Source organism: Protopterus annectens, chromosome 12.part0 (genome assembly GCF_019279795.1).
Source record: "Protopterus annectens isolate FY-2018-M chromosome 12.part0, PAN1.0, whole genome shotgun sequence".
Classification (NCBI taxonomy): Eukaryota; Metazoa; Chordata; order Ceratodontiformes; family Protopteridae; genus Protopterus; species Protopterus annectens.
The window spans coordinates 1,375,423,588-1,375,447,521 of NC_056746.1; the positions used below are offsets into that span (position 1 = coordinate 1,375,423,588).

Below are 23,934 nucleotides of genomic sequence, written 5' to 3' on the forward strand. Positions count from 1 at the left end.
CCCATGGATGCTGTGTTTTTGACTTTAGAGAGCCGTTTTTACCTGTGTTTGTGATTGCTGGGGATCTACAACCATTTAATATAGTTATAGGCCCTTTAGGGGGTGAGGGGGGGAGTAAAGTTTGCACTGAACCTATCTGCCAATATGATGGCAATATCGGTTGGCTCTGTATATTTTGTGCTTTTCTGTTATAGCTCTGTGTAGATCTGGGTGTTGCCATGGAGATTCTTGACATAGCTAAAGAATGCCTTGTGGTTGTCTTTGGAATCTGTGGCAATTTTCCTTTCAAAATTAGCTTTGGAGGATTTTATGAGAGATCTTAGTTTCTTATTGAGGCCCGTCAGTGAGTTCCTCCATACCTGGATTTTTGCTCTGTTTTGCAACAGTTTCTTCCTTCTGTTGCAGAGTTTGTTAATGGCAGGAGACCACCAGATCGGCTTTCTTTCTTTGGAGGATAGCATCTTGGTTTTGTTCGGGATAGCATGATCCATGCACTCATGCAGGTGCTTGTAGAGAGCATTTGTGTAGGATTCCGCAGTCGTGACTGTATTGACTGTGTTATCCATCTGCAGGGGCATCATGAAGTTAGTCACCTCAGTTTTGAGTAGCGTGAAGTTTGCTTTGAAAATTTTTTTATGATGGTTTCCTTGTGTGGGGGTGGGGTCAGGATGTGGATATCTAGGGTGATTAATTTATGGTCTGATCTAACAAGCGAGGAGTTGATCTCGGGTGTTGAGCACCGGTCATCCATGTTGGTAATGACCAGGTCCAGAATATTGTTGCCCCTGGTGGGGGTGTTAAGTTGATCCAGGGCATTAGAGTTTATAAATTAAAGGAATCATTGAGCAAGGGGGTTAGTACAAGAGTAGTTTTCGCAGTTTATGTTAGGGTAGCTGAAATTGCCCATTATTATGGTATTTGGTTGGACCCTCATTTTTTCCACTGTCCCCAGGAACGAGGAGTGAGGGTCCTGGGTCATGGTGGGGGATCTATAACAAGCTACAATGTCCCCAGGAACGAGGAGTGAGGGTCCTGGGTCATGGTGGGGGATCTATAACAAGCTACAATGTCTCCAGGAACGAGGAGTGAGGGTCCTGGGTCATGGTGGGGGATTTATAACAAGCTACAATGTCCCCAGGAACGAGGAGTGAGGGTCCTGGGTCATGGTGGGGGATCTATAACAAGCTACAATGTCCCCAGGAACGAGGAGTGAGGGTCCTGGGTCATGGTGGGGGATCTATAACAAGCTACAATGTCTCCAGGAACGAGGAGTGAGGATCCTGAATCATGGTGGGGGATCTATAACAAGCTACAATGTCTCCAGGAATGAGGAGTGAGGGTCCTGGGTCATGGTGGGGGGGTCTGTAACAAGCTACACTGTCCCCAGGAACGAGGAGTGAGGGTCCTGGGTCATGGTGGGGATCTATAACAAGCTACAATGTCTCCAGGAATGAGGAGTGAGGGTCCTGGGTCATGGTGGGGATCTATAACAAGCTACAATGTCCTCAGGAACGAGGAGTGAGGGTCCTGGGTCATGGTGGGGGATCTATAACAAGCTACAATGTCCCCGGGAACAAGGAGTGAGGGTCCTGGGTCATGGTGGGGGATTTATAACAAGCTACAATGTCTCCAGGAACGAGGAGTGAGGGTCCTGGGTCATGGTGGGGGATCTATAACAAGCTACAATGTCTCCAGGAACGAGGAGTGAGGGTCCTGGGTCATGGTGGGGGATCTATAACAAGCTACAATGTCCCCAGGAACGAGGAGTGAGGGTCCTGGGTCATGGTGGGGATCTATAACAAGCTACAATGTCTCCAGGAACGAGGAGTGAGGGCCCTGGGTCATGGTGGGGGATCTATAACAAGCTACAATATCCCCAGGAACGAGGAGTGAGGGTCCTGGGTCATGGTAGGGGATCTATAACAAGCTACAATGTCCCAAGGAACGAGGAGTGAGGGTCCTTGGTCATGGTGGGGGATCTATAACAAGCTACAATGTCTCCAGGAACGAGGAGTGAGGGCCCTGGGTCATGGTGGGGGATCTATAACAAGCTACAATATCCCCAGGAACGAGGAGTGAGGGTCCTGGGTCATGGTAGGGGATCTATAACAAGCTACAATGTCCCAAGGAACGAGGAGTGAGGGTCCTTGGTCATGGTGGGGGATCTATAACAAGCTACAATGTCTCCAGGAACGAGGAGTGAGGGTCCTGGGTCATGGTGGGGGATCTATAACAAGCTACAATGTCTCCAGGAACGAGGAGTGAGGGTCCTGGGTCATGGTGGGGGATCTATAACAAGCTACAATGTCCCAAGGAACGAGGAGTGAGGGTCCTGGGTCATGGTGGGGGATCTATAACAAGCTACAATGTCTCCAGGAACGAGGAGTGAGGGTCATGGGTCATGGTGGGGATCTATAACAAGCTACAATGTCCCCAGGAACGAGGAGTGAGGGTCCTGGGTCATGGTGGGGATCTATAACAAGCTACAATGTCTCCAGGAATGAGGAGTGAGGGTCCTGGGTCATGGTGGGGGGATCTATAACAAGCTACAATGTCCCCAGGAACGAGGAGTGAGGGTCCTGGGTCATGGTGGGGATCTATAACAAGCTACAATGTCTCCAGGAACGAGGAGTGAGGGTCCTGGGTCATGGTGGGGATGTATAACAAGCTACAATGTCTCCAGGAACGAGGAGTGAGGGTCCTGGGTCATGGTGGGGGTTCTATAACAAGCTACAATGTCTCCAGGAACGAGGAGTGAGGGTCCTGGGTCATGGTGGGGGATCTATAACAAGCTACAATGTCTCCAGGAACGAGGAGTGAAGGTCCTGGGTCATGGTGGGGGATCTATAACAAGCTACAATGTCTCCAGGAACGAGGTGTGAGGGTCCTGGGTCATGGTGGGGATCTATAACAAGCTACAATTTGGAGTGCATTTTTGCCCTGGGTTAGTTGCACTTGGATGATTTCAGAGGCATCATGTTTTGCAACTAGCCTGGAGGTGTGGATGTCCTTGATGAATATGGACACACCTCCGCCCTTCGTGTTTCGGTCCGGGTTTTATGGTCGAAACGTGTGATATGAATTATAGCCTAGTAGTGCTGGGGTGCTCTTGGGAGCCTTGAACCAGGTCAGTCACTGCACAGATGTCGATGTTCTCCATTTTGAGGAGTGCCTCGAGTGTGTGGATTTTGAGGTTTAGACTTCTAGCATTGAGTAGCATTGCCCTCAGTTTTTTGTTACCTGTAGTTGTTATGGTGGTGGGTTTGTTTTTTGAGCCTTGCCTAAAAAAGGCACTATAGGGGTGGCAAGAGCCTTGGCCAATATTCTGAATCCCAGGGGTGATGGGTGCAGGCCATCTCTGGTGAAGCATCGTGGCCTGTCAAGCATGTCATCCCAGGCAGATGGATACTGGATCCCCTTTGAATGACACCAGAAGCTTGGCCAGTTATTGAAGTTGATCATCTTATCCTATTACTTTGGTATCATTTTTGGTGAAGGCAGGATGCTACTCAAGGCCAGGGTCATACCTGCCTGGGCTACAAGATCGGAGAGCTCTTCCATGTCTCTTCATGTAGTTCAGGGAGGTACATCTCAGGTCATTTACACCAACATGGACTATGACAGTCATATTTGTACTTGCCTTGTAGTGACCTGAGTGAATGGTGAGTGAGACGTCAGTGTGCCCTGACTATCCTATCACTAGTGTGTTGGGTATGTTGTTTTGGCTTATGGGCTGTGGTTGTGTGGCACACTGAGTTTGTGGGCTGTGTGTTGTTTGGGGTGTGTTGTGGGAGGAGGTTGCTTGTGTGTCTGCTTTGGAGGTCTCTGTTGCCTAGGCAGATTTAGATTTTTAATCCGAGCCTCCGTATATGTCTTGGTGTTTCTATGTGTGGGTTTTGGAGGTGTTGGTTTAGTTGGTCTATGTGTAGTGAGTGGGGTGATGTTCATCGTGTTTCACTGTTGCAGTCCTAACAAATGGGTTATCTGGCTCTTGGTAGCCCTCAGTCAGCCAGAATACCAAAGGTAAGTAAAAATGACGTTGGTTGTAAAGGACGTCAGGGTGTCCGATACAAAAGGAGGCAGCCGACGTCACTTCCTCAGTCTTCCTTGCCACAGAGCCCAAAGCAGAAGCTTTTCATGCACGAGTGCCGGTCGGCAGTTTATCTTTGTTAGTTTCCAACTACAAGAGTTGAAGTCTACTACAGCTAAGTACCCCTGTTGGGGATCTTCTTTTCTTGCCTTAACGAATGTCAGAAAAAGTTAATAATTGCCTTACCTGTGGAAAGCAGATTCCCCATAGAAATTTTCATTCCTGTTGCATTATTTGTTTAGGCCTTGACCACGACGTTCCCAACTGTGATCTCTGTGCCTCCTTTAATCCACGTAATATCCGATGACGGGCTAAGATTTTGGCTAGGCATTTTGGAGTTTGGCCTAAGTTCATTGGTATGGTATCCGCCGGTCTTCAGGCTTTTGATGTTCCGAAGAAACGTAAGGATAAAGACCGCAACAGGCCTCTGAAATTTAAGTCCTCGGGTGAGGTTAAGTTGAGAGTTGGTCAGGCAGTAGCCAGTGAGACGCCTTTGCAGTCCCTGCAGTCCGCAGATGTACAACCACAGGCCTTGATTGAGTCAGAGTCCCTTAGGCCTTCAGCCTCCGTTTTGCCTTCCAACCTGTTGCTGTTTGCCTCTTCTGCTGGATCCAGAGCCGCTAAGATGACTCCAGTGTCCGAGGCCTCCGTTTTGTGTTCTGACAGCAAGCTTCTTCCTTCAACCTCTGCTGCATCATCAGCGGTTGCCAGGCCTCCAGAGTCCTTCAGGCTTGCAGGTAAATCTTCCATTTGTAAGCCTGTGAAATGGCAGGCTCCAGCTGCTTCTCGTTCCCCTCAATCCCAAATGATTAAAATGGCTAATGATTTGTTGACTCTTATTAGGGGTGTTCAGCTTCCTCCCTCTAAAAGGTGTAGGAATGTTTCTCCCGAAGTTTTGTCCTGCTCAGGTTCTGATTCTTCCAGCATTTCTGCTGATTAAGAGGAATTTTCTCAGGGCTTTTCTCCTTTTGAGGATTCAGATGCAGAGGAGTCCATCCCTTCGGCTTCTCCTCCAGAGGATTTCTCTTTTGGTGATGCTTTAAATCCTCTCAGGGAACATTTTAAATGGGAAAGTCAGGATTATCCCCAATCCAAGAAACGGATTAGAGAGTTTCTGGATTTACCTCAGCACAAGCCTCTTGCTATTCCCCCTGTGTTGGAAGTTGTTGATGATGTGTTTCTGGAAAATTGTCTCCAAATTCGGTTCCTAATGCTCCCAGGAAACCTGACGGGTACTACAGGGTTCCTGATTCTCATCTGTTTCTTTTCAGGAATCTGTTGGCGGATCCAGAGGTTTTCTCAGGGCCCTAAAAGAGTTGAGGCCACTGTTACCAGGAACCCTGTTCCCTCTGACAGGGTGTCTAGGATCCTAGATAGGTGGGGCAAGAAGGTTTATACCTCTGCCACCCTAGCTATTAGTGCTACCAATTGTCTATTTCATATGCTGAAGTACCAGCAGCACACCTTGGAGGCTATTAAGTCTAGGTTTGCAAGTGTACCTCTTTTGGCAGAGAGCTAAGACATGCAGGATTTACTGAATTCTGCCAGTCTGGTCAATAAGCATTCTTTACATTGTGGTTTTAACATCCTTGAGGCCTCCATCAGGGCTACGGCTACAGGATCTGTTATTAGAAGGCACACTCTTCCAGAACCAGTCAAGGCTAAGTTTTTGGATGTACCTTTGCATAAAGACAGTCTTTTTGGCAGCAAAGCAGAGGAGGTGCTGAAGAAGATGGAGGATAAGGCTAAGTCCATGCAAACTATTAAGGATTTTCTGCAAGTTCAATCCCCTCGCTTTAGCAGGAATTACCCTTCCAAGAGTTGGACCTTTCCTGATACCAGCAGACAGAACTGTTCCAGGACTAGAGGTTACAAATCTTCTAGGGGGCAGGGGGCTACCCCTCAAAGGTCTAGGCATTGGCAGGCTTCCACTTCTAAAGGGGGAAGCTCCAAGCCTGCATCTCAATCAAAACACACTCGATGACTTTTTACAACTTCTGCCTGTTCTTGCTTGCTGGGAAAGTCCTTTAGGGGAAGGTTGGCCCTTTTTGCAGATGTCGGCTACTATCACAGATGACAAATGGGTGCTCAGAACGGTGTCCCTAGGACACAAGTTTTCTTTCCGCACCTTTCCAGCTCCCAGGGGATTCCCGGACATTCCTCCAAACCTAAGGGCAGAAGTAGAAAAACAAATTGTCTCTGTCTCATCTGGGAGCAGTTCCTGCTCAGCAGGTAGGCCAGGGCTTTTATTCCATGCTTTTCCTAGTTCCAAAAAAAGAAGGCACCTGGCATCCTATCCTGGATCTTTCCATTCTGACCTCTTTTCTAGTAATTCCAAGCTTCAAAATGCTCACTGCATTAGTTGCTACCACTGCTAGAAAAGGATTCCTGGCTGGTAACCTTGGATCTCAGAGGCTTATCTGCACATTCCTATCAGGGAAAGTTGCAGGCAGTACCTTTGTTTCAGAGTGGGAGAGCAACATTACCAATTCTCTGCACTGCCCTTTGGCTTATCTACTGCTGCCAGAGTCTGTACAAAGTGCCTGGCCCCAATCATCACTTTTTGCAGGCAGAAGAAAGTTCAGATTTACCTGTACTTGCGACTGTCTGATTTAAAGGACCACTATGAGCAAATGATGAAGAAAACTTATATGTTTTTATCTTGCCATGATTTACTGCACCTCCTAAAGCTGCCTGCAGCAAAATAAGTACTCATTCCTAATTTTATTTTTTGTTTTTGTGATTCCTTTGGAAAGCTAAATCTGTCCCATAATGTATAGATTGTGAGAATAAATAGCCCTACCATTTGTTGTCAGACTAGACTTCCATTCATAGGTTGGTACTAGGCTATCGGCCCTAGGGCCTATGCAAGCCCTAGCATAACAATTCTCTGGATATTTCTTCCCACAATATTTACTTCTCTGGAGCCCTGTCTAGCAGGGCGACTGACATAATCCCCGGGGTGAATTTCCCATCTCCCATCCAATCATCAAGGTTCCTTTTGAAGAGGGCCAATGAGGCGCTCCGCTTGACATGTATGGGCAGTCTATTCCAGATTATGGGGAGTCTCTGGGTCAGGAACCTATCCCTCCAGCATGTTTTGTTCATTGTGATGAGGTTTAAATCCCTGGAGCATGTGGCTCTGAGGGATTGGGATTTCTTTGTGGAGCATGTTCAACAGCTCAGGGTTTGACATGGCCTTGTATGTTAAAAGGGGATCCAATGCCTGTCAGCCTGGGATAACATGCTCGACAAGCCACAATGCTTCGCTAGGGACGGCTTGCACCTGTCACCCCTGGGCTTTCGGATATTGGCAAAGGCTCTTGCTACCCCCATAGTGCCTTTTTTATGCAAGGCTCAAAAGACAAACCCACCTCCATAGGTATCACAAGGGATAAGAAACTAAGAGTAATGCTACTCAACGCCAGAAGTCTAAACCTTAAGATGCACGCACTCGAAACTCTCCTTAGCATGGAGAACATCGATATCTGTGCAGTAACAGAAACCTGGTTCAACGCTCCCGAGAGCACCCCAGCACTACCAGGTTATACTTCATACCATGCTTTTCGGCCCCAAAACTTGGACTGAACCACAAAAGGAGGGGGAGTATCAATATTCGTCAAAGATACCCACACCTCCAGGTTGGTGGCACAGCACGAAGCATCAGAGACTATCCATGTGCAACTAACAGTGGGTAAAACTGCCTTCCAGTTTATAGCCTGCTACAGACCACCCTCCCAAACCCAGGAACCCCACTCGGTCTTCCTTTGAATACTGGAAAATATGAAGGTCTCTCCAAACACCATTATATTGGGTGACTTCAACTACCCAAACATAGACTGGGAGCATTAGTCTAGCTCCAACACCCTAGCCCAAAGGTTCCTAGAATTTATAAACTCAAATGCTATGGAACAACTTGTTACCACTCCCACAAGAGGGGAAAACATACTGGACCTGATCATCACCAACATGGGGACTCTATGCTCCAGACCAGAAGTGTATCCCTCACTGGTAAGATCAGACCATAAACTAATCTCACTGGATATTCACATCCTGACTCCACCCCCTGCCCTGAAAACCACACTCCTCAAAACCGAGGTGGAATCCTTCAAAGCCCCCGGGCCTGTGGAAAATCCGGCCCAGACTGCAGAATCCTTTATAAACGCATTCTATGAACACCTTCAGGAATGCATGGATCATGCAATCCCAAGACCCAATCCTCCAAAGGCAGACGTCCTGTCTGGTGGACCCCAGCCATAAACAAACTATACAATAAAGGAGGAAGCTACTACATGTTAGAGCAAAATCACCAAAAGGGAAGGCATCTCTGATCAGTATTAGCAAAAAACTACGGGCACTCATAAAATCGTCTAAGGCCAGCATCGAGAGAAAAATTGCACAGGACACTAAGGATAATCACAAGGCTTTCTTTAGTTATGTTAGGAACCTGGGTGGGAATTCCCAGATATGCTCAGAATTAGTCCAGAATGACAAAACATACACCGAACCCACAGACATTGCCAACATCCTAGCTGCCAGGTTCAGCGCAAACTTCTCCCCCCCCTCCCCACCAAAAGGGCAAATATCTATCCCAGCAGAGTGCTGCCCCCACTGACATCTCAGATGCTCAGGTAAGAGCTGCCCTCTCCAAAGCAAAAAACAGCATCAATGGGACCAGACGGTGTCCCGGGCTGCGTCCTACATGAACTCCAAGAAGAGCTAAACCCAAACATAAAACTGCTGTTCAATTTCAGCCTTACTACAGGATATGTACCCAAAGAGTGGCGTACAGCAACAGTGGTCCCTCTCCACAAAGGGGGTGCCTCAACAGATCCTGGAAACTATCGCCCCATAAGCCTGACTAGCTTGGTCTGCAAAGCTATAGAAAGGATCATCATGGACCTCATAAATAAAGATATTGGGGACCTACAGACACTGGATACTACCCAGTTCGGCTTTAAGGGCAGATCCTGCCTCTTAAACCTGGTTGATTTCTTTGAAACAGTCACCAAGGCCATTGACGATAGGAAGGTGGTCCACACAGCCTACCTGGACCTCTTCAAAAGCCTTCGATACAATACCCCATTCGGGCATTATAGATAAGCTTACTAGCTTAAATATAAACCCCTATATCACTAGATGGGTTGCAAACTGGCTCAAGGACAGAACCCACATGGTTAGAATTGCTGGAGCCATGTCAGACTCCAAACCAGTTACAAGTGGCGTCCCACAAGGCTCAGTCCTGGGACCTCTCTTGTTCGGTATATATTTCTCGGAGGTACAGGCCAACACGGAAGGACTGTGGCTGACCAAGTTCGCAGATGACTGCAAACTGGGCACCATAATCGACTCTCCAGCCGACACAAGCATCCTCCAAAAGGGCCTCATAGAAACAGACAACTGGTGCCAGAGCCATGGCCTCAAGCTAAATGCCAAAAAGTGTATAGTCATACCCTTTGGCAAAAGTGCCCACAAATTACCACATAGGTGGTAATCCATTAAGTACAGAAGAAGTAATTAGGGACCTGGGGACTCAAGTTGATAGCAATCTCTCATTTGACAACCACGTGGCCAAAGTGGTTAGAAAAACATTTTATATAGCCCACCTAATCATGAAGGGATTCACATCTAGATCAGGGGAGGTCATCATCCCTCATCAGGCCCATAATTGAGTACAATGTCCCTTTTGGGATGTACCTTACCAGACACCTGCAGCAACTGGAAAGACCCCAAAAGTACCTCACCAAGAGAATCAAAGGGCTCAAACAGATGCCATATGCTGCCCGGTTAAAGAAACTCCAGCTCTACTCAGTGGCATACCGCCTGCTCAGAGGCGATCTGTGCCTGACGTATAAAGCCATGCCCAACCCGGAATTAATGGACATGCTGCACCTCAGAAAATCCAAATCCCAATGAGCTACGCGCTCGAGAGACTTGAACCTCAGCACTGAAATAAATAGGACATGTTGGAGGGACAGATTCATAACCCAGAGGCTCCCTTCACTCTGGAATAAAATCCCAGTCCAGGTTAGACAGAGTCCCTCATTGACTCTCTTCAAGAGGAATCTTGATGAGTGGATGGGAGATCATAGGTTTACCCCGGGTATCACTTCTGTGTCACTGTTAGACAGAGGCACAGTATACTAACTTCGAAAAAGGGCATAGCAAAATTAATTTAAAATGTGTGGCAAAAGCCAAACACACTCTGGCTAGGCTTATAAATGCCCTAGGGCAGATAGCCTAGTATGAACCTATGAACCTAAGCAGAGATCGCCTCCAAGTAGACAATATGCCACAGAGTATAGATGGAGTTTTTTTAGATGGTCAGCATATGGCATCTGCTTTAGGCCTGTGATTCTTTTAGAGAGGTATTTCTGTGGCCTTTCCAGCTGTTGCAGATGTCTTGTGAGGTACATACCAAACGGAGCATTATACTGTATAATGGGTCTAATGAGGGATGAGTACAGTGGGACAATGACCTCCTTTTTTCTGGATGAAAAGCCCTTAGTGATGAGGTGTGCCACATAGAAGGATTTCCTGACTGTTGCGGCGATGTGGTTATCGAAAGTGAGACCACTGTCCACCTGTGTCCCTAAGTCTCTCATCACACTTTTCGATGTTTAGTGCCCTGCCGCCTATGTGGTAATTGATGGGTACATGTTTTTTTCCAAAGGGGATAACTGTACATTTCTTGGCACCAGGCATCTGTTTCTGTAAGGCCCTTTTGTAGAATATCCACATCATTTGGGGATTCAATAATGGCTCCCAGTTTGCAGTCATCTGCGAACTTTGTTAGCAAGAGTCCCTTAGTGTTGGCCTGTAGTTTAGAGAAGTAGATGCCAAACAAGAGTGGTCCCAGGACTGAACCCTGAGGTACTCCACTTGTCACTTGTCTGGAGCTGGATTTGGAGTCGGCTACTTTTACAGTCTGGGTTCTGTCAGTAAGCCCGTTGGCAACCCATCGAGTGACGTAGGGATTTATGCCCAACTTAGTAAGTTTATCTATGATTCCAGAGTGGGGGATGGTGTCAAAGGCCTTGGCGAGGTCCAGATAGGCTATGTGGACCGCCTTACCCTCGTCCACAGCTCTGGAGACTGATTCAAAGATGTCAGTCAGATTCAGGAGACAAGATCGGACCTTCACAAACCCAAACTGGGTTGGGGTCCAGTGTTTGAAGGTTGCCAATGTCTTTGTTTATAAGTTCCATGCCCTTGCAGATCAGGCTTGTCAGACTGATGGGACGGTAGTTCCCGGGATCCAAGGCAGATCTTCCCTTGTGGAGCAGGATAACTGTAGCTGTGCGCCACTCAGTGGGCACGAAGCCTGAGGTGAGGCTATGATTAAACATGACACTTAGGTGAGGTGCCAGTTCATTTTGTAGTTCATGTAGTACACAGCCTGGGATGTCATCTGGTCCCATGGATGCTGTATTCTTAGCTTTGGAGAATGCAGTTTCTACCTGTGTGGCCATGATTATTGGAATTTGGCAATCTTTTGGTATTGAGATGGGCCCTTTAGGGGGTGAGAGGGGGGTGAAGTTGGCACTAAATCGATCTGCCAGGATATTGGCAGTATCCTTGGGATCAGTATATTTAATGCCATTCTGTTGTAGCTCAGAGCAGATCTGAGCATTGCCATTTAGATTCTTGACATAACTATAGAATGCCTTGTGGCTGTCTTTGGAATCTTTGGCAATTTTATTTTCGTAACTAGCTTTTGAGGATTTTATGAGGGATCTCAGCTTCTTACTGAGGCTGGTGAGGGAGTTTTTTGCATCCTGGGATTTTCCTCTTTTCTGCAACAGTTTCTTCCTTCTGTTGTATAGTTTGCTTATAGCAGGGGACCACCAGATTGGCTTCCTTTTTTTGGAGAAGAGCATATTGGTTCTATTTTGGATGGCACAATTCATCCACGAGTGGATGTGCTCGTACAGTGCCTTAGTGTAGGATTCTGCAGTCGAACTTCCAGATCCCCTCTGCGTGGGTGTTGTGAAGTTCGTCACTTGTGACTTCAGTAGCATGAAGTCGGCTTTGGAGTTTAAGGAGGTTTCCTTACTGGGGGGTAGGGGTGGGATGTGGATGTCAAGGGTGATTTGCTTATGGTCAGACCTGACCAATGAGGGGGTGACCACTGGTGTGGAGCATCTGTCTCCCATGTTGGTAATGACCAGGTCTAGGATATTGGAGCCCCTGGTGGGACAATGGATTAGTTGATCCAGGGCATTGGAATTTATGAATTCCAAGAACCGTTGGGGAAAAGGAGTTGGTACCCGAGTAGATTTCCCAATTAATGTCAAGGTAGTTGAAATCACCCAATATTAGGGTGTTTGGTTGTATCTTAATATTTTTCAGTATGTTTAGAAAGGTGTAGTGAGAATCTTTCTTAGAATGGAACACCCGAAAAAACTGCCACGTTTGAGAGTCTGCAGCTCATGTGTCATTGACTGGTATGCACTGAGTTTTTACAAATGTTGTTGCTACTGATGTACTACACATTCTCTGAAAGAAACTTGCAAAAGTGTCAACAAATTACTGAGATAAAAAACACTTTTCACAAGGAGCAGTTTTGCAAGTTTCAGTTCTTGGCCAGGTTACTCCTCCCATCTCCCCTCCTTCAGTGGGCTACAGTCTCACATTTCCAGCTTGGCTCGATTCAACTGTTTAGTCAGCTTTGCATGACAATAGACATCAAAGAAATCACAGGCTGGTGTGCCACTAAAATTGTTCCCTCGTACGTCTCTTCACTTCTGAATAGCATTTCCAAGGAATAAAAAAACAAAACAAAAAAAAAAAAAAAAAACAAAGCACGCACATCATTCCAGAGTTTAAGCCAATCTATCCATTTTTTTTAAATGTGCACAGTAAAATATTCAACTTGTAATGCATTTTGATTGCTGACATGGTTATCTTTATATAGTTATTATCTTATAGTATAACCTTAACTTGTGGTATTTAATGATACATTTTACAACAGTTCTCAGTTTCTTAACAATGACCTCCCAAGCCTCTGATGTGACCTAGTACTTTTTCTTACTATTGCTTTATGTAGTTTGTCTTAGTTGTATACTTATAGCATGTTTCTAATCCTCTCAGCAACAGACTCCTGGAGAAAACTTCCAAAGCAGATACTTGTATTGAAAGAGTAACAGCAGCTGTAGCAGTGATACCATACTCCAGAACAATGCACTCAAACATAGTACTGACAAACACAGGGGAATGTCTGAATCAAGCATTGATGAAATTGCTAGGGACATCACTGACCACAATTTTACTCTTAATCTATCCATTTCATAATGCATAAAATTCGCACCACACTTACAAAAGCACACCTCCACCTTCCAGAAACACAGCTACCCACACAACATACCAGTCAAATTTAAGGCTTTTCCTATCTCTCTGCAAAGCACTGCTGGAATGGCTTTGGCAAACGAATGAAAACAATTGATGGGTGTTGGTTCAGGACTCCCATCCATATCTCTCAACAGTATAGATTTTTGCAGGAATTCCAGATTTTTTTATCTTTTTCATAAAATTGCAGTTTTCTGTCAAATCACTGGCAAATCATTGAACACTGAAGTCAGAAAATTATGACAGGCATTTGATTTTCAGACTTCATATCCTTAAGAGAATTCATTCTAATGTAAAACCTGTTTATCAACTTTCTAAGTCTGTAAGAGCAAGATTTATAAATTGTCCCTATTTTGGGGCCTTTGTCCACCATTATTTATGGTCTTGTCCAGATTTCTTGTTCTGTGATGTTGAGAGGTATGCTGCCATCCCTTCCTACTGGAGCCAGTCCACTGCACTTGCACGTGTCCCCCTCTGCAGGGCAGCAAGCATGTATCAGTCCAGATTTGTTTTATAGTTCTTTTACACCACACACACACACAAAATGATACATGATTAATGTGGACAAATCTGTTTGTTCAATGTCACCAAACTTTTCTTCAAACCCAGTTTTATGACACCTGCTACCAATCCACTTGACAGTCTGCAGCTGTAAATCTTGTTGTCCATGTTATTTCTTTTCCTCTGTTTCATTTCTCTTACTTGTAATGTTACTTTTACAGTTCTTTTACACACACACACACACACACACACACACACACACACACACACAGTAAATCCTGTTGTCCATGTTATTTCTTCTTTTCCGCGGTTTCGTTTCTCTTACTTGTAATGTTACTTTTACAGTTCTTTTACACCACACACACACACACACACAGTAAATCTTGTCCATGTTATTTCTTCTTTTCCTCGGTTTCGTTTCTCTTACTTGTAATGTTATTTTTACTCATTTTTTCTCCTGCCTCCCATATCTACCCTAATTATTACTTCTAACAAATACTTTTTCTCACTCTTTCTTCTCTTCCCTCCTCCTCTTTATCCACTGTTTGAACTTTTCCACTCTGACATTTCCTTTATGCGTAAGTAATGAACTGTCACTCTTATAATGTCAGCACATTTCAATGCTACATAACATTGTATTTAGTCTAATATCTGAATAAGTGAGTAAGATTTTCATGACAGCATCAAGGAAACATTTTCCTTCCTTCTGTGTTTTTTTTTCTTAAGTTTTGGATTTTTCTTGGTATATTGATTGATTTTCGTAGTATATTTTATTTTTATTTATTTTCCATTTGTTTACAAAGTTAGTCCGACTGGACACAAGGTGACCGTTTTCAGAGGAGGCTCGGGGAGAAAATCTCCGGATATATAGTAAACAATAATAAAAATAAATTATACAAACATAGCTATTTTGTACAAAGAGCATAGAACATATAAAAGGAGTAAAATCAGAGTTTTACAATTGATGACATTGGTAATCTCCAAACTCTGGACCCTACCCAGTTCGGGTTTGTAAAAGGCAGATCATGTCTCCTAAACCTGATAGACTTCTTTGACGCGGTCACCAAAGCCGTAGATGAGGGTAAGGTGGTTCACACAACCTATCTACATCGCGCCAAGGCTTTTGACACCATCCCCCACTCTGGAATTATAGATAAACTCACTAAACTAGGTATATATCCCTATGTCACAAGATGGGTTGCCAAATGGCTCACTGACAGAAACCACACTGTGAAAGTAGCAGACTCTAAATCCAACTTCAGACCAGTGACAAGTGGAGTACAACAGGATTCAGTCCTGGGTCCTCTTTTGTTTGGTATATACTTCTCTGAAGTACAGGCTAACATAGAAGGTCTTTGGCTAACAAAGTTTGCAGATGACTGTAAACTAGAAGCCATAATCAAAACTCCTAGCGATGTGGACATCGTACAAAAGGGCCTCACTGAGACAGATGCCTGGTGTCAAAGCCATGGCCTCAAGCTCAATGCCAAAAAGTGCGTTGTCATCCCTTTTGGTAAAAACTCTGTACCCATGAACTACCACATAGGCGGTAGTCAACTTAACACTGAAAGTGTGATGAGACCTTGGGACACAGGTGGACAGTAGTCTCTCCTTTGATAATCACATCGCCACAGTAGTCAGGAAATCCTTCTATGTGGCACACCTCATCACAAAAGGTTTCTCATCCAGGAAAAAAGAGGTCATTGTTCCCCCCTACTCATCACTCATTAGACCCATTATAGAGTACGACGCCCCTTTTGGTATGTACCTCACAAGACATCAACAACAGCTGAAAAGACAACACAAGTACCTCACAAAGAAGATTACCAGCCTCAAACAGATGCCCTACGCAGACAGTCTCAAAAAACTCCAGCTTTACTCTGTCGCATATCGCCTACTCAGAGGGGAATCTCTGCCTAACATATAAAGCTATGTCAAACCCAGAGCTGTTGGACATGCTCCACGTAAAGAAATCCCAATCCCTCTGAGCTACATGCTCTAGGGACCTAAACCTTGTCACCACAATAAACAGAACAAGCTGGAGCGATAGATTCCTGTCCCAGAGACTTCCATAGTCTGGAACTAACTACCTATCTGTATCAAACAAAGCTCCTCAATAGCACTCTTCAAGAAAATTCTTGATGATTGGATGGGAGATATGAAATTCACCCCGGGGATCACTTCTGTGGCTCTGCTTCACAAGGGCACAGGAAAATAATTTTCTTGGGTGGCAAAAGCCAGGGTACCATTTGGCTAGACCTATATAGGCCCTAGGGCCAATAGCCTAGTACCTACCTATGAACCTATGCAGCATACAGAGGTTAGAATATTGACAAACAAATTAAACAAGATATTTTACAACAAATATACAATTGCTTGAACATAACTTCAGAAAGAAGTTTCCGTAGCCAAACAGGGTCATAAACTAGAAATCATAACTATATTGATATGATTTATATTGCATTTATCTTGTTTTAATGATGGTATATGTGTGTTGTTGTATGTGTCACGTGCACAAATATTTGTATTAATCTATGTATTTTATTTTTATTTTTTATTTATTTAACATTTGTTGACCGGGAAAGTCCGACTAGGTTCCACAGAGCCTGTTTTCAGCGGAGGCCCGGGGAGAAATGCTCCAGATGCATGTCTTTGGAATATGGGAGGAAACCGGAGTACCCGGAGGAAACCCACGCGAACACAGGGAGAACATGCAAACTCCACACAGAAGGCACCCCAGCCAAGAATCGAACCGGAGAACCTCTTGCTGTGAGGCGACAACGTTAACCGCTGCACCACTGTATATTGACAAAGTACTGGGTCACATCAGAGGCTTGGGAGGTCATTGTTAAGAAACTGAGAACTGTTGTAAAGCTTGTCATTAAATACCATAAGTTCAGGTTATACTATAAGAGATTAACTATGTAAAGTTAACCATGTCAGCAGCCAGAATGCATTAAAAACTGAGTATTTTACTGTGCACTTTAAGCAATGGATAGATTGGCCCAAACTCTGGACTGGTGTGTGTGCTTTGTTTTTTTTTTTTATTCCTGGGAAATGCTATTCAGAAGTTGAGACATACAAGGGAACAGATTTAGTGGCACACTAGGCTATGATTTTTTTATGTCTATTGTCATGTAAAGCTGACGAAATAGTTGAATCTACCCAAGCTGGAAATGTGAGACTGTAGCCCACTGAAGGAGGGGAGATGGGAGGAGTAACCTGGCCAGGAATTGAAACTTGCAAAACTGCTCCTTGTGAAAAGTGTTTTTTATCTCAGTAATTTGTTGACACTTTTCCAAGTTTCTTTCAGAGAATGTGTAGTACAATAGGAACAACATTTGTAAAGCTCAGCACATACCAGTCAATGACACATGAGCTGCAGACTCTCAAACTTGGCATTTTTTTCAGGTATTCCATTCTAAGTGAATGGAAGTCTAGTCTGACAACATATGGTAGGGCTATGTGTTCTCACAGTCTCTGCATTATGAGACAGATTTAGCTTTCCAAAGGAATCACAATGTCTTCCCCCATGAGGGCAGGCAAGAGTAAAAAAAAATAAAATTAGGAATGAGTACTTGTTTTGCTACAGGCAGCTTTAGGAGGTGCAGTAAATCATGGCAAGATAAAAAAATTATGTTTTTTCATTGTTTGCCCGTAGTGGTCCTTTAAGCAAGTTCTCAGGAACAGCTATTGAAGGATCTGGAATTCATAAAGACTCTTCTATCTTCCCTGGATTACACTCAGTGTAGAAAAATCGAAAATGGTACCATCCAAGGAGATAACATTCCTGGGAACGAGTCTGAACACAGCCGCCCAGATGATACATCTCACCCAGGAGAAGCAGACAACTCTTTGTTTACTTCAAGGACTTGGTAAGCCTGTCCCAGCTCCCTGCAAGGAAATACCTGCAAGCTCTGGGACACGTGGCATCTTGTATTCTCATGATTCCATATGCGAGACTGCATATGAGGAAATTGCAGTGGTACCTCAAGAACATTTGGTGTCAACACACAGAGGACCTGGATATGATGATTCCTCTGCTTCCATCTCTGCAGGTGGAGTTTCTATGGTGGGCAACAGCCTATCTTCAAAACAAAGGCATGCCTTTTCAGACGCCTCTTGCCACTCAAGTTCTGACTACAGACACATCGGACTACGCCTGGGGAGCACACCTGTATAGCAGATGCATACAGGGATGTTGGAATGCCTAACAGATGCACCTGTACATCTAAAAGAGTTGATTGCAGTTCAGCAGGCCTTACTAGCTTTCAAGCATCTTCTTTCTCCAGGAACCCTGCTCGTCAGAATAGACAACACCAGAGTCATGTGGTACATCAACAAGCAGGGAGGGACTCACTCTTACCCCCTGTGCAGGCAAAGCATGAATCTTTGGTCCATGGCAGCATCCCTGGACCTCCATCTCTTAACTCAGCTTCTTTCAGGAAGGCCCAATGTTGTGGCAGACCAGTTGAGCAGGCAAACTCTGGATCCTCACGAGTGGCAGCTGAACAGAGCGGTCTTTTACAGCATCATTCAACGTTGGGGCACTCCTCAGGTGGATCTTTTCTCCTCCCCAGACAACCATCTGCTACCTCTCTTTTGCACCAGACAGCAGTACAGCAAAGCCTGGAAAGTGGATGCTCTGTCCTTCCCTTGGACATTGCTTTCAGTGTACGCCTTCCCTCCTCTTCCTCTACTTCCCAGAGTATTAGTGAAGATCAGGAACGAATGTCCAAGGACTACTCTCATAGCTCTGGACTGGTCCAGACAGCACTTATATCCGCTGCTTCGCAATCTCTCCCATCTTTCTCCTTGGCATCTTCCTCTGAAGCCAGATCTTTTGGTTCAGGAAAGGGGAAACATTCTACATCCTCATCTTCAGTCTCTCCATTTGGCAGCATGGCTCATTGTACGACTCCTTCCCTTTCTTCCTTCCTTTCCCAACAGGTGGTTGATGTGCTGAGGGAGGCCAGGAGGCCTGGCACTAGGAAATCCTGTGCTAGCAAATGGGAAAGGTTCTCTCACTGGATGCAGGCTAGAGGGGAGTCTGCTTCTCAACCTACCCTTCCTCTGATCCTGGAATACCTCGCTGACTTGCTTCAGGGTGGTCTTTCTTTTTCCTCTATCAAGACCCGTGCTTCAGCCATCTCTGCTCATTGTTCTCTTGAACAGCCAATTTTCTCTCATCCCCTGATGAAAATGTTTCTCAGAGGTGCTTGCAATTTAAAACCTCAGGGAAGAGCACCTACTTGGGATCTTAATTTTGTTCTGGAGAAACTCACTCTTCCTCCTTTTGAGCCTGCTGCCTCTGCAGATTTAAAGTTTCTCTCTTGGAAGACCGCCTTCCTCTTGGCTATAACTTCGGCAAGGAGGGTTTCGGAACTGCAGGCTTTGATGGCCGTGGAGCCTTTTTTTATTTTCCATGCTGATAGTCTCTCTGAGGACTAATCCCTCATTTATGCCTAAGGTGGTTTCCAGCCTGACTCTTAATCAGTCCATACACCTTCTTTCCTAATCCTCACAATAGAGGTGAGAGGGATCCTACATTCTCTTGATATGCACAGACAGCTCAGGTTTTACTAGTTATTGGTCAGTTTTGCCTCTGAAGCCCAGAGCAAGGCTATTTCTAAGCAGACAATTTCTAAATGGATTGCGCATTGCATTACTTTATTCCTTTCATGGTAAAGCTTTGCCTCAAGGGGTTAGGACCCACTCTACTAGAGCGGCTTCCACTTCTGCAGCCTTTCTAAGGGGTGCCCCTACTAAAGACATTTTGGATGCTGCCACATGGTCTTCTGTTCACACTTTCACAAAGCATTATAATTTGCCTCTGTTTTCCAGAGCCAGGGCAGGGTTTGTCACTGCGGTGTTGCAGGGCGTTATCTCCTTGATGCTATTGGTTCCTCCCCCCTTTTTCTTTGGGCTTTGTTAATCAACCCATTTGTTAGGACGGCAACAGTGAAACACGATGAACATAGTACAGTTGTGTACACTTACCATAAATGTAGATGTTCGAGTGTATTCACTGTTGCAGTCCTGGTCCCCCCCACCCCCCCACCCCCTTTTTGTGGTCCTCTCCAGTTCTCGTTTCCTGAGATACAGGCTTAATTTGTCAAATTGTTTTGTGGTTTAAGCCTTTTGTCTGGGGGCTCCTGACTGTTGTGGCAAGAAAGACTGAGGAAGTGACTTTGGCTGCCTCCTTTTGTATCGGGCGCCCTGACATCCTTTACAACCGACAGCATTTTTACTTACCTTTGGTATTCTGGCTGACTGAGGGTTACCAGGAGCCGGATAACCCATTTGTTAGGACTGCAACAGTGAATACACTTGAACATCTACATTTATGGTAAGTGTAGACAACTGTACTTTGTGAGTTGTTACCTTCTCCTCTTGACTGTCTGTTCCAGTCTTGGTTGGAGAGAGCTTTGGCTCTAGATTGGCTGTATAAGTGCATCTCTCACAAGTGTTGGTGTTTGGTGGTAGGAGGAGAGGGTTGTCGGTGTACATGAGGCAGTTGTAGCATTGCCTCAAGATGCCCAGGTTCATCAGGTAGGCTGGAGAGTACACCGGGAGCTGTCTCTTGGACATGCCTGAATAAGTAGGGAAGTATAAAGGCTATTCCCTTCTGGCAGATGTGGGGGTTGAGTGCTGGGGGTTATCTAGTGCTGCAGTAAATTTAGAACAAGTGCTGGGCTGAAAGGTGCAGGTCTATGTGCTTTAGGCTGAAAAACTGAAGAGCAGACTTTGTGGAGCTGGGGATGGTTAACCCCAGCTAACAGGTGCTGTGCGGTGCGCAAAACCGCGCAAATGTGGGTTTTGATAACAGAAGGATGAAAGGGATAGAAATTAGCCCAAAATGGCCAATAAACTACAAATTCTGAGCTGAAAACCACTCCTCCAGGGACAGATAGGCTGCTCAAAGCTCCCCACTCTCACTGGTGAACACAAACTTTCTTCTATCAGAGTAAGGTGTGGCTCAACACAGAAACTACAATACAGCCCTGGATTCAGTAAACTCTGAAAACTGGACTCTACTAGCTTCAGAAAGGTGGGGAACAAGTGTAGGATAGCTTTTTTTTTTGTGTGTGTGTGTGTGTGTGTTTATTTAAGAAGTTAAGGCAGTTAAAACAAAATAATCACTTTAAAACACAGAAAAATGGCTATCACACTTGAGTGTATAGCCTACAACAGTTAAAACAGTTTAAATGCTCAAAACATGATTTTAAAGTGCAAAACAGTAAGTGCAATTAAACAGCTGCAATGGGCTTTTTAGTATTAAATAAACACTAGAAACCGAGTGTTTAGGCAGAATTAGCAATTACCACCAAGAAACAAGCCAAAAAAGTACTTAAATCAAACCAAAGTCTCTCTTTTCTCCTTCTGCTGCTGTAGGAATCTGCAGGTCACCTGGGCAGGTTCTTGCTGAGCTGATAACAAGCGCAAAAAACACGCAAATGCATTATTTTACAACAGAAAGATGAAAGGGATAGAAATTAGCCCAAAATGGCCAATAAACTACAAATTCTGAGCTGAAAACTATTCCAGGGACATGCTGCTCAAAGCTCCCCACTCTCACTGGTGAACAAAGAAACTTCCTTCTATCCAAGTAAGGTATGGGTCAACACAGAAACTACAATACAACCCTGGATTCAGCAAACTCTGAAAACTGGACTCTATCTTCAGAAAGGTGGGAAACAAGTGTAGGATAGCCTTTTTTTTTTTAAGGAGTTAAGGCAGTTAAAACAAAGTAATCACTTTAAAGCACAGACTGTGACCTCCATATTTACTGGACCCTAACTGGATCTTCTCTCTCACCCCAGATATCTCTCTCACTTACTGCATGCTTTCTTCAGTTAAAATGATGGCCAATAACTCAGCCCTTGCTACTAGAGTTGTTCAGATTTATTTTCTGCCTCTCAAAAGCAGTCCATCATAAAACTATACAGGAGTAAATGGAAGAGATGTTCTATGTGGGCAGTGCACCAAGGGCTGCTGGACCCCTTTTCTGCTCCTATTCCCTCAATATTTCATTTCATAGCCAGTTTGACTCTTGTTACAACTATTCAGCTGGTAAAGTTCAGCTAGCAGCTGTTTATAATTTGTATCAGAGATTCAATTCAATTCCCTGGTTTCCCAGAAGATCTATAAGGCACTTTCCTCCTCAGGCCTTCCATCAAGGACCCCACTCCTCCATGAGACCTCAACTTTGTACTTATACAGCCCTTATTCAAGCCTGTCCCAAACTGTTATTAGAAGCCCCTCTCCAGGAAGACCTTACTACTAGTAGCTTATCAGCACAGCCAGGTAGATATACCAACTTTATGTATCATCTAGCAAACCACCACACCTAGTTTTCCATAAAGACCATCTCCCCCTTAGGTCAAATCCTACCTTATTCCCAAAAATTGTTTCTGAGGCAGTCTTAAATCAAATCATTCTTCTTCCAGTCTTCTTTCCAAGTCATACAAACACAGGACAATGTACAATAAGTGCTTGGGATGTTTACAACCTTAATTTTTATCTTCACAGAATTAAATCCATTTCCAGAGAAAGCCAAGTCTTTTCTTTTTTCTCCAAAAAGAAGAGACATGTATACCTCCAGAGTGACATTAATGTGCTTGTTACTCTGTCAGTTTACTAACATGGGAGATTTGACAAATAGTTTTGTATGCTACTGCTTTATAGCATGCCATCTTCCATTGATTTAGATCAGTTAATGGGGTATCTTTTTTTCCTTGGGATTGAAGTTCCAAGTTGAGGAATGTAGCAATATTAAAAGATTAAGACCTGGGATACTTTGGAAAAGTGATCTGCTCACATGAGCGGCTGAGGGTGAGTAGGATGTTTTTATTTATTTTTCCACTGCTTGGTAGTTGTCAGTGTGCAACTTTCTGGGCATTGAATTACTAGTGAATTCTTATTGTTTTATCAGCCATCATGGTTGAGGGTAATTTTTCACACTATTCTACTAAAATTTTCTTACCAGTATTTTAGAAGGGAGGACTGGTGAAGTGTTGCATGTATGGGAGATGAAGTATTGTCACACAGGTGTTTATAGTTTTGGCTTTGCTATTCAAAAGAGTTGAATTAGTGTGTTTAAGTTTGTGGATGTAGTGACAGGGAGAGGATATGGTATGGGTTTTAATTGTTATTTAATGACTGCATGGGATTAATGAGTTGTAAGAGGATGATATTTGGTGTAGGATGCTGGGAAGGTACAAGGCAATAAGGTTTAAAGGCTATGGCAGTGCTTTTTGCTGAGGCTGATGGAAGCCAGGTACATGGTATAATGAAGATAACTGGGAGGGAAATAGCGGATTAAGGCACCACAGTAGCAAGTTCATGGATCAGAACCATCAAGATAAGTAACTAAGGAATGTTGAGAAAATCTGGGTGATAAGAAGTTGTTTCTCAGTTCAGCACAAACCATGCTTAACCTGGATTTGATCGGTAATTTTGTTTAAAGACATGGTGATACTGTGGCACATGGTACTGCTCTTGCCAAAGGAGGCCTCAAAAGTAGTCACTAGTCAGCATTGAGGGTTATTTTCTCTGATTGCTTGACAGTATCAGTTTTTCCTTTTAACTTTTCTTGCCTTCTGTTGTTTCATTGAATTGTCAGCATCAGTAACACATTGCCCCATGGACACATTAGCAGTAAAACATTAATTACATGGAGAGTGAACAGACTGTTCCACATGCTTTTACTCGTAGACTTGTGCTGCTCCATTTGGTGCATCTGATGCACATGTGCATCTACATACCTATAGGTGAACACAAAGAGCATATGGGACTACATGTGGGTAGAACCATATTCTACCCCACCACCATTACCTTGGCAGCCACAACTTGTGTTTATGTAATCACACCTCCTTACACCTTGTCCTAGAATGCACAGAGGAAGTGGGCTATAACCGTAGCAGAATGGGGATGTTGTGGCAGCTGGGAGGTCCTAGTAGAAGTGAAAAATGAATGTGCTCAGGCAAGAAAGG

General features: G+C 44.5%; 1 protein-coding gene across 5 annotated transcripts in view; it reads left to right on the plus strand.

The window, feature by feature from the left end:
- Window positions 1-23,934, plus strand: part of SNPH (syntaphilin) — a 716,339-nt gene that overhangs the window by 685,566 nt on the left and 6,839 nt on the right. The window lies entirely within an intron of this gene.